Below are 13,152 nucleotides of genomic sequence, written 5' to 3' on the forward strand. Positions count from 1 at the left end.
TGGAGCTGAGAGCGATGAAACAAGATAGGAGGCGGCTTGAGCGGAAATGGAGGCGAACTCCCGACGGATACAATTATGCGCTGGTTAGTGCTTCGACTAAGCTTTATGTAGGAGCGGTGAAGGCAGCTAAAAAACATCATTTTGCTGCCACTATTAAATCATCTCTCTGCCGCCCAGCGGAGCTTTTTCGAGTTGTCCGGGGGCTTCTTCATGCAAACCCTCCAGACACAGTGGAATCATCGGAGGCCCACTGCAATCAGTTCGCCGATCACTTCCAGAATAAGATCTCATGTATCCGTCGGGACCTAGACTCTCAAGTTATAGCAGTTGATCCTAGTGAGATGTCCGGAGCACAGTCTTGTCATGTTTTGTTGGATGAGCTCCAGTTGGTTCAGCTCGAGGACGTGGACAAGATGCTTGGACAGGTTACGTGCAACCACTTCGGTACTGGATCCTTGCCTCTCCTGGCTGATAAAAACTAGCAGGAATGGAACAGGTAGCTGGGCCAAGGAAGTGATAAATGCCTCTTTACTAGAGGGAGTACTAGAGGGACCCTTTACTAGAGGGTCCCGGGCTGTCTGAAAGAGGCAGTGGTGAGACCACTCCTGAAAAAGCCTTCCTTGGACCCAGACAATTTTAACAGCTACAGGCCAGTGGCGAATGTTCCATTCCTGGGCAAGGTCTTGGAACGAGTGGTTGCTGGCCAGCTCCAGACGCTATTGGATGAAACCGATTATCTAGATCCATTTCAATCGGGTTTTAGGCCCGGTTTTGGCACCGAGACAGCCTTGGTCGCCCTGTACGATGACCTATGTCGGGAGAGAGACAGAGGGAGTGTAACTCTGTTGATTCTCCTTGATCTCTCAGCGGCTTTTGATACCATCGACCATGGTATCCTTCTGGAGAGGCTCGCGCAGTTGGGAGTTGGAGGTACTGCTTGGCAGTGGTTCCACTCCTACTTGGCGGGTCGTCTCCAGAAGGTAGTGCTTGGGGAACATTGCTCAACACCACGGGTTCTCCAATATGGGGTCCCGCAGGGGTCAGTTTTGTCCCCCCTGCTTTTTAATATCTATATGAAGCCGTTGGGAGAGGTCATCAGGAGTTTTGGAGTGCGTTGTCATGAGTATGCTGATGACACGCAGCTCTACTTCTCCTTTTCATCTTCTTCAGGTGAGGCTGTCGATGTGCTGAACCGTTGCCTGGCCGCGACAATGGACTGGATGAGAGTTAACAAACTGAAGCTCAATCCAGGCAAGACTGAGATGCTGTTGGTGGACGGGTTCTCTGATCGGATGGTGGATATATACCCTGTCCTGGACGGGGTTACGCTCCCCCAAAGGACTGGGTTCGTAGTCTGGGAGTCTTTTTAGACTCTTCCCTTTCACTTGAGGCTCAAGTAGCCTCGGTGGCTAGGAATGCGTTTTACCAACTTCGGTTGGTAGCCCAGCCATGTCCCTATTTGAGTAAAGAGGACCTTACATCAGTGGTACATGCTCTGGTAACCTCACGTTTGGATTACTGTAATGCGCTTTACGTAGGGCTACCTTTGAAGACAGTTCGGAAGCTACAGCTAGTGCAAAATGCGGCGGCCAGATTGCTGACAAGGACCAAGCGGTCCGAGCATATAACACCTGTTCTGGCCCACTTGCACTGGTTGCCAATATGTTTCCGGGCCATATTCAAAGTGTTGGTATTGACCTATAAAGCCTTATACAGTGCGGGACCACGATACCTGGCGGAATGCCTCTTCCAATATGAGCCGGCCCGTACACTACGTTCTGCTACGAAGGCCCTCCTCCGGGTTCCAACTCATAGGGAGGCCCAGAGGGTGGTGACAAGATCTAGGGCCTTCTCAGTGGTGGCCCCCAAACTATGGAACAGTCTCCCCGAGGAAGTACGCCTGGCACCGACTTTGCTTTCTTTTCGGCACCAGGTCAAAACCTTCCTATTCTCTGAAGCATTTTAAGCTAAATTGATTTACTTTAAAAATTGTTATTGTATTTGATTTTTGACTGTATTACTAGTATTATTCTGTTATTTATTGTATTTTTATGCTATTTTTATGTTCACCGCCCAGAGAGCTATCGCTAGTTGGGCGGTATATAAATCTAATAAATAAAATAAATAAATAAAATAAATAAATAGAAAGGAAAGGGGCTTCCCCTCTGCCCAGTGCCCAGCCACCCAATCTCCTCCCCTCCTCTCCTCCCCTCCCTACCCCTCCTCCGGTTCAGTGTTGGACTACAACCTGGGAGACCAGGGTTCGAATCCCCACACAGCCATGAAGCTCACTGGGTGACCTTGGGCCAGTCGCTGCCTCCCAGCCTCAGAGGAAGGCAATGGTAAACCCCCTCTGAATACCGCTTAACATGAAAGCCCTATTCATAGGGTCGCCATATGTCGAGATCAACTTGAAGGCAGTCCATTTCCATTTTCAAACATGATTGCACAAAAATAAATCCCACTGAACTCAAAAAGTATGCAAATGATCAAACCCACCCTTCCTTCTACTCCCTCCTATCTCCTCCCTACTGCCTCTTCCCTCCCCCTTCCTTTGCCCATCCCTCCCCATCCACATCCCCTTCCAATCCCCTCCTTCCCCTTTCCCCTCCTCCCCCTCCCCTTCTTCCTCCCCCTGGTTAGTTTTACCTATCATAAGCATGATTGCACAGGAGTAAATATCACTGAACTCTATAAGCATGCAAATGATCAAACCTGCCCTCTACTCCCCCTCCCTTTGCCCCCCTCTAATCCACTCTTTCCCCTTCCCCCTCCTCCCTCATGGTCAGATTTACCTATCTGTCAGCTCTGCACTGAGTCAGCAGTGGGGGTTGGAAATTCCTGGGTCGTTAGCAGGGAAGGGAAGTCCTTAGCCGGCAGACTGGTTGTAAATATGCCAGGCCAACGAGGAGGGAACCTGATAAGGGCCAGGCCTGTCTGAAGCTTACTTGCCAAGTCACAAGTCCAGAAGTGAGGTCAGTAGAGGTCCGGGATCAATTGCCAAGGGGTCAGTCCAAGAGATGCTGCAGGGAAACTGGGAATACACGAAGCCACGCCTGACGTTGCAGTCAGCAACAAGCTGCAGCCAAGGTGTGCCTTATAAAGAGCAGGGTTGACAGCAGGGGTGAGCCCTCAGCGTTTGGGCCTTAAGGGGACAGGCCTGCCTCTCTTCTGCCTGACCTTCTGCTGTCTACGTTCTGCAGGTGAGGGGGGAGTATCCTGTTCACTGTCTGCGTCTGGCTGCAGGGCCTCCGCTGTATCTGGGGTGCTCTGCAGCTGAGGGGGAGAAGGAGCTGGATTCTCAGGAGTCTCTTCCGTGTCTCCTTCTGGGTCTGCTGCTCCTGGGTCTGCTGCTGTTACTCCCGAGTCGTCCTCATCGGAGGAGTCCTCTGAGGGGGCCATGACACTATCCTAACCATGATTGCATAGGAGTAAATTCCACTGAACTCAATAAACATGCAAATGATCGTCCTTCTCCCCCCCTCCTGCCTGTTCCCATCCCCCTTCTCCCCTCTGCCCTTCCTCCCCATCCCCTCCCTATTCCCTGTGGTCAGTTTCACCTACCCACTCCAGCCCTCCCTTCCTCCCCCCCCCGGTCAGTTTCACCTAGCCTAAGCATGATTGCAGGGGAGTAAATCCCACTGAACTCAATAAGCATGCAAATGATCAATCCATTCTCAGTAAACTTGCACAGGATTCCATTTCTTACCTCCCAGATTAAAAAGCAGAGAAATTCACTAACAGGCAAAAAAACCTTGCGGTTTAAGAATGTACTGATAGCCAACAGATATTTCTATCAAACTTTAAAAAGCAGGGAAATTGGGCAGCTATAGTGAATATACCAGGGGGGCAGGAGATCTGATCTCCTCTCTGAGATATTGTACTGCCCTACAAATTTGTCAAAATGCAAACACAATTTCACAGTCCAATCCACTTGCTGTGTAGCTTGGAAGAATTTGGTAACATGTGCCTCTGAGCATATGGTGAGTGGTATTACCTATGGAATCCAAGTCAGCACAGATACAAGCAATATTATCTGCAAAATGGTACAATGGGCTATTGAAGACTCTGAAAGCCAATCTCTCCCATCCCCAACCCTATGGGTTCTTCCTTTCTACAAGAGAGCAGGTGCCAAATGAGAAGGACTTCAAAGGAAGATTTTTTACAACTTTTCTTGTGGTCACAGTTTATGGAGAAGTGAAACCAACACACTGTCACAAGTCATACAGAAACCACAAGGACAAAAACAGCATAATGCATGCAATAGTCCCAGTCTACCTCTACAATCAAGGATGCCATGTCAGATTTCAAAAGAGGCAGCAGGCATGTAGTCATCAGGGGTCTCAGGGGGGGTCTTAGATCCCTTACATTTTTGGGAGCAGGGTCCCAACAGGGTCCTCATGTCTCCGGCATCCTACAAGCCAATCAGCATGAAAGGAGAGTGTGTTAGCCACTGAGAAGAGTCTTCTAACATGCTTCCTTGTCCTTTCCTGCTGATTGGAGCCAATCAGAGTGAACAGAAGTGAGTCAGCCACTGAGAAGACTCTTTTTAGTAGCTAACAATCTCCCCTTTCATGCTTATTGGCTCCTATGGATGTCGTTGTGGGAGAAGGCATTAACAAGGATCTCATTCTCAACCCAGCAGCAAAAGAGGGGGGGAAGGGGCCCTGGCGGTGACTCTTCTGAAGGGCCCCTACACTTCTGAATTTGCCACTACACAACTGGTGGGAAGCAAAGTTCCTCAGGTAGATTTAAACTAAGACTCATTCTTTAATATATTCACAACTGTCAACATTATTGTCTTTCCTTCTCACAGCAGCAAGATACAAGCCTGAAAAAGAAAAGAAAAATGGGGGGGGGAAGAGTGATAAAACTCCTTTTGGCTGTGATCCTACACTTACTTGGGAATAAGTCCTATTGAACTCAATGGAGCTTACTCTTTAGTAAACATTAACACCATTGCCTTATAAGTTGGACAATCATTGTACAAAGTGTCAGAAACTCATCATGAAGAATCTCACATCTTAAGTCTCAGAAACAATGAGTCATGTTCATAAATAATCCTGACATTTTCTCTTAATATAGAAATATTTTCTCATTTGTACAGAAGGTAAGGTACTTAGAACCAAGTTCCCAAAATGTTACTTTTCTATTTTATTCAGTGAACTCTAGATTTTGATCAACAATAAAAATGCTTCTCACACTGGGGTTGGATCAACGCTGGTTCTTGTTTGTTGTTATGTGCCTTTAAGTCAATTACGACTTATGGCGACCCTATGAATCAGCAACCTCCAAGAGCATCTGTCGTGAACCACCCTGTTCAGATCTTGTAAGTTCAGGTCTGTGGCTTCCTTTATGGAATCAATCCATCTCTTGTTTGGCCTTCCTCTTTTTCTACTCTTCTTTTTCCCAGCATTATTATCTTTTCTAATGAATCATGTCTTCTCATTATGTGTCCAAAGTATGATAGCCTCAGTTTCATCATTTTAGCTTCTAGTGACAGTTCTGGTTTGATTTGTTCTAACACCCAATTAATTGTCTTTTTTGCAGTCCATTGTATGCACAAAGCTCTCCTCCAACACCACATTTCAAATGAGTTGATTATTCTCTTACCCACTTTTTTCACTGTCCAACTTTCACATCCATACATAGAAATCAGGAATACCATGGTCTGAATGATCCTGACTTTGGTGTTCAGTGATACATCTTTGCATTTGAGGATCTTTTCTAGTTCTCTCATGGCTGCCCTCCCCAGTCCTAGCCTTCTTCTGATTTCTTGACTATTGTCTCCATTTTGGTTAATGACTGTGCTGAGGTATTGAATCCTTCACAAGTTCAATGTCCTGATTATTAACTTTAAAGTTACATAAATCTTCTGTTGTCATTACTTTAGTCTTTTTGACGTTCAGCTGTAGTCCTGCTTTTGTACTTTCCTCTTTAACTTTCATCAGCATTTGTTTCAAATCATTACTGGTTTCTGCTAGTAGTATGGTATCGTCTGCATACCTTAAATTAATGATGTTTCTTCCCCCAATTTTCACACCTCCTTCATCTTGGTCCAATCCCGCTTTCCGTATGATATGTTCTGCATATAAATTAAACAAATAGGGTGATAAAATACACCGCTGTCTCACACCCTTTTCTATTGGGAACCAATCGGTTTCTCCATATTCTGTCCTTACAGTAGCCTCTTGTCCAGAGTACAGGTTGTGCATCAGGACAATCAGATGCTGTGGCACCCCCATTTCTTTTAAAGCATTCCATAGTTTTTCATGATCTACACAGTCAAAGGCTTTTCTGTAATCTATAAAGCACAGGGTGATTTTCTTCTGAAATTCCTTGCTCCGCTCCATTATCCAATGTATGTTTGCAATATGATCTCTGGTGCCTCTTCCCTTTCTAAATCCAGCTTGGATGTCTGGCATTTCTCTCTCCATATATGGTAAGAGCCTTTGTTGTAGAATCTTGAGCATTACTTTACTTGCATGGGATATTAAGGCAATAGTTCGGTAAGTACTGCATTCTCTGGGATCCCCTTTCTTTGGAAGTGGGATATATATTGAACGCTTCCAATCTGTGGGCCATTGTTTAGTTTTCCATATTTCTTGACAAATTTTTGTCAAAATCTGGACAGATTCAGTCTCAGTAGCTTGTAGCAACGCTATTGGTATGCCATCTGTTCCTGGTGATTTGTTTCTTCCAAGTATTTTAAGAACAGTTTTCATCTCACATTCTAAAATTTCTGGTTCTTCATCATGAGGTTCCTCTGTGAGTGAATCTGTCATCTCTTTTACAGAGTTCTTCAGTGTATTGCTTCCATCTTCCTTTTATTTCACCTCAGTCAGTCAGTGTGTTCCTCTGTTGATTATTCAACATCCCTACCCTTGGTTTAAATTTCCCTCTGTAATAGTTTCTTTGTCCCTACATACTAGTTGTTGTATAGTTGCATTCAGGGTTCTGACTGTGTTTCTATCTCCTTTTGCTTTCCTTCTCTCTTTAACCATTTTAAGAGTTTCTTCAGTCATCCACTAAGGTCTTTCTCTCTTTTTAACTAGAGGTATTGTCTTTTTGCATTCTTCCCTGATAATGTCTCTGACTTCACTCCATAGTTCTTCTGGTTCTCTGTCAACTAAGTTTAAAATCTCAAATCTGTTCTTTATTTGAACTTCATATTCTTCTGGGATGTTGTTTAAATTGTATTTTGGCATTACGATTGCTTTGTTCTTCTTTAGCTTTACTCTGATTTTCGATACGATCAGTTCATGATCTGTAACGCAGTCTGCTCCTGGTCTTGTTTTTGCAGAAAGTATGGAACTTCTCCATCTTCTGTTTCCAATTATATAATCAATTTGATTCCTATATTGACCATCTGGTGATGTCCACGTGTACAGTCGTCTTTTTTGGTTGCTCAAAAAATGTGTTTGCAAGACACAAATTATTGGCGTCACAGAATTCAATAAGTCTCCTGCTTCATTTCTGTCTCCTAAGCCCCATTTCCCCACAATTCCTAGTTCTTCTCTGTTCCCTGCTTTTGCATTCCAGTCCCCCATGATTATCATCATATCTTGTTTTGGTGTGTGATTAATTTCCTCCTGTACATCTGCATAAAATCTCTCCAATTATTCTTCTTCTGCGTTTGACGTTGGAGCGTAGACTTGGATGATGGTTATGTTAATAGATTTCCCGTTTAATCTCATTGATATCACTTGCTCAGACCTTGCGTAATAGCTCCTAATTGCTTTTGCTACATCACTTCTCACTATTAAAGCAACCCCGTTTCTTCTTGATTTCTCATTTCCTGCATAAAATATTTTGTAGTTGCCTGATTGAAAATGTCCTATTCCTGTCCATTTTAATTCACTCACGCCAAGTATTGTAATGTTGATACATTCCATTTCTTGCTTGACAATTTCTAACTTTCCCTGGTTCATGCTTCTCACATTCCATGTTCCTATTGTGTGTGTCGTACAACTCCGGACTCTCCTTACGCATTCAAAATTGGCAGTATATTGATATGCCGCTAAATGCATTAATATGAAGTATTTTTCAGATTAGCTGAAATTATTATAATGTGTTAAACTAACAGAATTAAGATTATATTACTTTAAATTGTTTTACAAATATGGATTACAATTATAAATCAGGAAAAATGTAGTTATAAAAACACTAATGTGCAAAAGAGCAGTGTATTTTAATACTTTTCATTTTTGTTGTGAAGAAATCTTTGGTCTCTTACCCTCCATTTTCCTGTCCTAGCATCTCTCATAACTCCAACCAAAGCCTGCCAATTTACATGCTAAAGATTAGAATGTCTGGCAGGAAGATGGATGATCCCAGTGCCAATTTCCCCAGTGATAGCCATCTTCCTGTACACCAGGGGGATCTATCCTCATTCCCCTCAGATCCCAAAAAGTGTGAACAGGATACCTGGTGAAGGTGTCATGGGCTCTGATTGGCTGTCAAGAATAGGAGTGCCCTTTAAAACTAAGCTGGGCCATGCAGTCTTTGTTTCTGGACTGCCTGCCCCAGAGTCCATTCTTGTCAATCATCTGAGAACAGGCAACACCATCTAAGCCTGAATGTAAGTAGTGACTTATGATCAGGTAGTAGGGTAGTGATGTTATGGGATGGGCATGAATGCATTAAGCATCAACCACAGTTGCTTGGCAGTCCAGAGCTTGGAAAAGTTACTTTTTTGAACTACAACTCCCATCAGCCCAATCCAGTGGCCATGCTGGCTGGGGCTGATGGGAGTTGTAGTTCAAAACCTTTTCCAAGCTCTGCTTGGCTCATACAATTCAAACAAAAACATTTATCTGATTGGAAATTAAGATAGAAATCTTAGCTAAAAGATGAAGCCTGGGTAGGGAAACATTTAATCTAGCCAACTTGTTTCTGGCAAAAAGGGTTTAAGTGCCCTCAGTCCAGGCCAGTCACCAGAAAGCCATTACAGGAAGAAAGGAGCCTAGTGTTGTGGAGATGTTAGATGGGAGCACCCAGGAGTAAAGATGGATGCTCCCAAAGGCTGCAATTCTAAACACACTTACTAAGGGACTAAGTCCTATGTGCACGCATCCCTGCCATGAGCCAGGATGGCAGGAGAGGCTTTAGCCCCTTCGGGAAACCTCAGCCGCCATATTGGTTAAGGGCAGCACTGTGTGCGCAACCGCACAACAGCCAAGAAAGATAGGTTGCAGCAAAGGAATGGCGGGGGCTCTGGAGTTCTTGGTGTGCAATCTGTGGCAGCGACCCTGCCGCAAATTGCAGAAGGGAAGTAGAGGGGCCCCTCAGGGGCCCCTGTAGCCCCAAGGGCCCTCAGCCAGGGCCCCACCTGGCCGCCCTTTGGAGCCGGCCCTGGGAACCATTAATAAGCACTCTGATTACAATTCTGTAGCCAACTGTGGATCCACCTAGTAGTTCTTCCATCCAGCCCACGTTTAGCTAGCTTGTTAATCAGAATATCATGGGGCACTTTGTCAAAAGCTTTACTGAAGCCATCTAGTATTACATCCACAGCATTCCCATAGTCTACCAGGGAGGTTATCCGATCAAAAAATGATGAAAGATTAGTCTGGCAGAATTTCTTCTTGATAAATCCATGTTGGCTTCTAGTAATCAGTGCATCGTTTTCAAGGTGCTTCCAGACTGACCACTTTATAATCTGCTCCAGAATATTCCAAGCGATTAAAGTCAGGTTGACTGTTCTGTAGTTCCCAGGTTCCTCCTTTTTGTCCTTTTTAAAAATAGAGGCATTAGGAGGGCTGGCCCCAGGCATGCCCTTGGACACCAGACTGCCCCGGGCCCCGGCACTCGCCTTCTGCGATTCATGGCAGAATTGGTACTGCAGATCGCAGGGTGGGAGATCCCAAGCCCCCTGCCATTCCCCTGCTGTACTTATCTTTCTCTGTGCCGTGTTTTTTCAGCTGCATGCACTGCATGCGCAGGTTTGCCATCAATCAAGATGGCGGCCGAGGTTTCCCTAAGGGGCTGAAGCCTCTGCCGCCATTTTGGTTGATGGCACGCATGCATGCTACACGCGTGCATTGCTGCCATCAACCAAGATGGCGGCAGAGGCTTCAGCCCCTTAGGGAAACCTCGGCCGCCATCTTGATTGATGGCAAACCTGCACGTGCAGCCGCAAAAAAAGCAGAGAGAAAGGTAGGTGAAGTAGGGAAACGGCAGGCGGCTCTGAAGCTCCTGTCCTGCTATTTGCGGCAGCAATCCTGCTGCGGATTGCGGAAGGAGAGTGCAGGGGCCCTCGGCCAGTGCCCCATCTGGCTGCCCTTTAGAACCGGCCCTGGACATTAGCCCTCCTCCAGTCATCTAGCACTTCACCTATGCTCCACAATTTTGCAAAAATAACAGAGATTCCAAAAGTTCTTCAGCCAGTTCCTTCAATACTCTAGGATGCAGTTCATCTGATACTGCAGATTTGAACTTGTTCAAAGTGATTAGGAATTCCTTGACAATTTGTCTATCAATCTCAAGCTGCAATCCTGCCCCTTCAATTTCACGTTTCCCACGAGGGTCATAGACCCTCTTTTGGGAGAAGACTGAGCCAAAGTAGGAATTGAGCACTTCTGACTTTTCTTTGTCATCTGTTATCATTTTGCTTTCCTCATTGAGTAGCTGTGCCACCATTTCTTTTCTCTGTCTTTTACTATGGATGTATGTGAAGAAAGCTGTTTTTTTGCTTTTAGCATCCTTCGCTATTCTCAGCTTATTCTCAGCTTTAGCCTCCCTGATGGCATCCCTGCAATTCTGTGATACCTGCCTGTACTCTTCCTTTGTGGCCTGGCCTACTTTGCACTTCCTGTATGTATCCTTTTTTGTTTTCAGGACAGTAGTAGGTAGTAGACACCAACCACCATGTTCCTTTTATTCCTTGTCCCATTAAATTTAATCCAGATACTCTCAGTGGGGGCTACTAAGCTCATCCCTCTGTATTCTACTCATTAAAGTCATCACACCAAGTTTCAATTATACCCATCAAGTCGTATTTATCTTGCTGTAAGAAGAGTTCATTGTTTGTTTCCTATACTCTAGGCCAGTGGTTCCCAACCTTTATAAATACGGGACCCCTTTTACAAGCTCAAAAAACTTAATGAATCCCCCCCACGCTAATTGTAATTTTAGCCTCTGTTAATTAAAAAAATGCTGTGTGGCAAAATCACATATCCAAGTATCCCTTTCCATAAAAAGCTCCCTGCAGACAGGGAGGTGTTGCTTTCTTTTCTTAATGCAAAGGTCCAATCAAATTGATATACCCCCTCCCGCACAGTCTGAAGATGTACAGTCCTGACTCCCAACACCAGTGGGTTACATTGTTGGACTAAGATCCAGGTTCAAATCCCCACCCAGCCATGAAGCCCACTGGGGAGATTTGGGCCAGACACTGTCTCTCAATCTGACCTATCTCACAGGGTTGATGTAAGGATAAAATGGAAAGGGGAGGGGACTATGTGTACCACCTTGTGCAACATGGAGCAAAAGTGAGATATAAATGCAATAATTAATTAAATACATACATTTCAGCTGCAGTACTCATTCTGAGTAAGGGTGTCGTCAGCAGCCATGCGAGGAGATGGGAGTGATAGTAACCTCTTCTTGGTAGCTTCACCCTCAGCCTCCTTTAGCATCTGCCACGTTTTATAGGCAGATGCCTGCCCTTGGCATGCCTGAAAGATGCTCTGGCGCTTCAGCAAAAGGCCTCCCCTCTCGTTTGGAGCAAGGGGGAGGTGTCGTCTGCAGCAGCAGTGGGGAGCAGACAGTTTCCAGGGACTTTTTAAAAAAAATAATAAAAAATTAATTTCTTTCCTGTTTGCGGCCCCCTCTGGATTACTTTGCTGCCCCCTAGGGGCCACATCCCCTAGGTTGGGAACCACTGCTCTAGGCATTAGTATACAAACATTGAAGACCATGTGATTTATGGTCTGGCTTCCTTCCTACATTTTTATAAAGGCTATTATTGGGCCCCATTAAAGCCATTCTCTCAGTTTCTGTTACTGTGCATAAGCCTTCATTAATCCTTCAAGTTTACATCTCCCTCCCCCTTAGGGTTCAGTTTAAAGCCTTCCCGATGAAGTTCTCCATGCTGTGGTCAAACACATTCTTCCCATTCCTTTTGAGGTGCAACCCATCCCTTGTCAACAGTCCATCTTCCATCTATGTGGAAGCCTTTGGTGAGGGACATTGTCAAAAGCTTTTTGAAAGTCCAAGTACATAATGGCCTGGGCTGCCTGTCGCTCGCTGGGGGTGTGGCCAGTCGTGGCTGGCGGCGGGTTTCGTCCCGTTGTCGCTGCCGCGGCTGGTGTGTCCTTTATTGTGGGCGTGGCTGTACCCTTGCTGCTGCTGCTGCTGTTGCTGCACTTCTTTCTGCTGTGATTGTGCTCCATCCATGCCGCTGCGGTTTGTCCTTGCCTTGGCGGCCTACGCCTCTTTGTCATCGTTATCACCTGGACTGTTCGAGGGTGGCGTTTTGTGTGGAAAGAAGAGAGGTTCAGAGCTGACGTTTGTGCGCACAGAGTGCGGGACTATGTTTGTTGTGAGAGTGTGAATTGAATGTGTGGGTGTCTGTATGAGTGTATGTTATGAATGAGTGTGTATTTTTATTTATATTGAGTTTTTATCTTTTGAGTTTTTTGCTTTCATAGTTTACAATGTGCCTGGGGAAGAGATCTTTCTATCAAGCGGGGAGACTTGAGGGGGCCCCAATTGCCGTAGTGACGGGCAGAGGGAGGTATGGTGTTATGAGAAGGACGTGCCAGGTAAGGGGAACGTGGCCAAGACATGTAGCGGCTGTGCCTTGTTCCGGTCCTTCTCATACCCTCAGGGTTGTTGGTTGTCCTCTCAGCCAACCCTCGGATCTCCAGTTGCTGCTTCTTAATGCCAGATCGGTACAAAATAAAACCTCCCTCGTCCATGATTTGATTATGGACAATGCAGCCGATCTGGCATGCATAACCGAGACCTGGGTGGGCGAGCAGGGAGGAGTTAGTCTCTCCCAGCTCTGCCCTGCAGGGTATTTGGTCCAGCATCATGGTAGATCTGAGGGTCGGGGAGGTGGGGTTGCTGTCGTCTATAAGAGTTCCATCTCACTCACCAAGCACCATGTCCATGCAATTACTGGTCTGGAGTGTTTGCACCTTGTGT

The sequence above is a fragment of the Rhineura floridana genome, chromosome 1 (assembly GCF_030035675.1).
Source record: "Rhineura floridana isolate rRhiFlo1 chromosome 1, rRhiFlo1.hap2, whole genome shotgun sequence".
Lineage (NCBI taxonomy): Eukaryota > Metazoa > Chordata > Lepidosauria > Squamata > Rhineuridae > Rhineura > Rhineura floridana.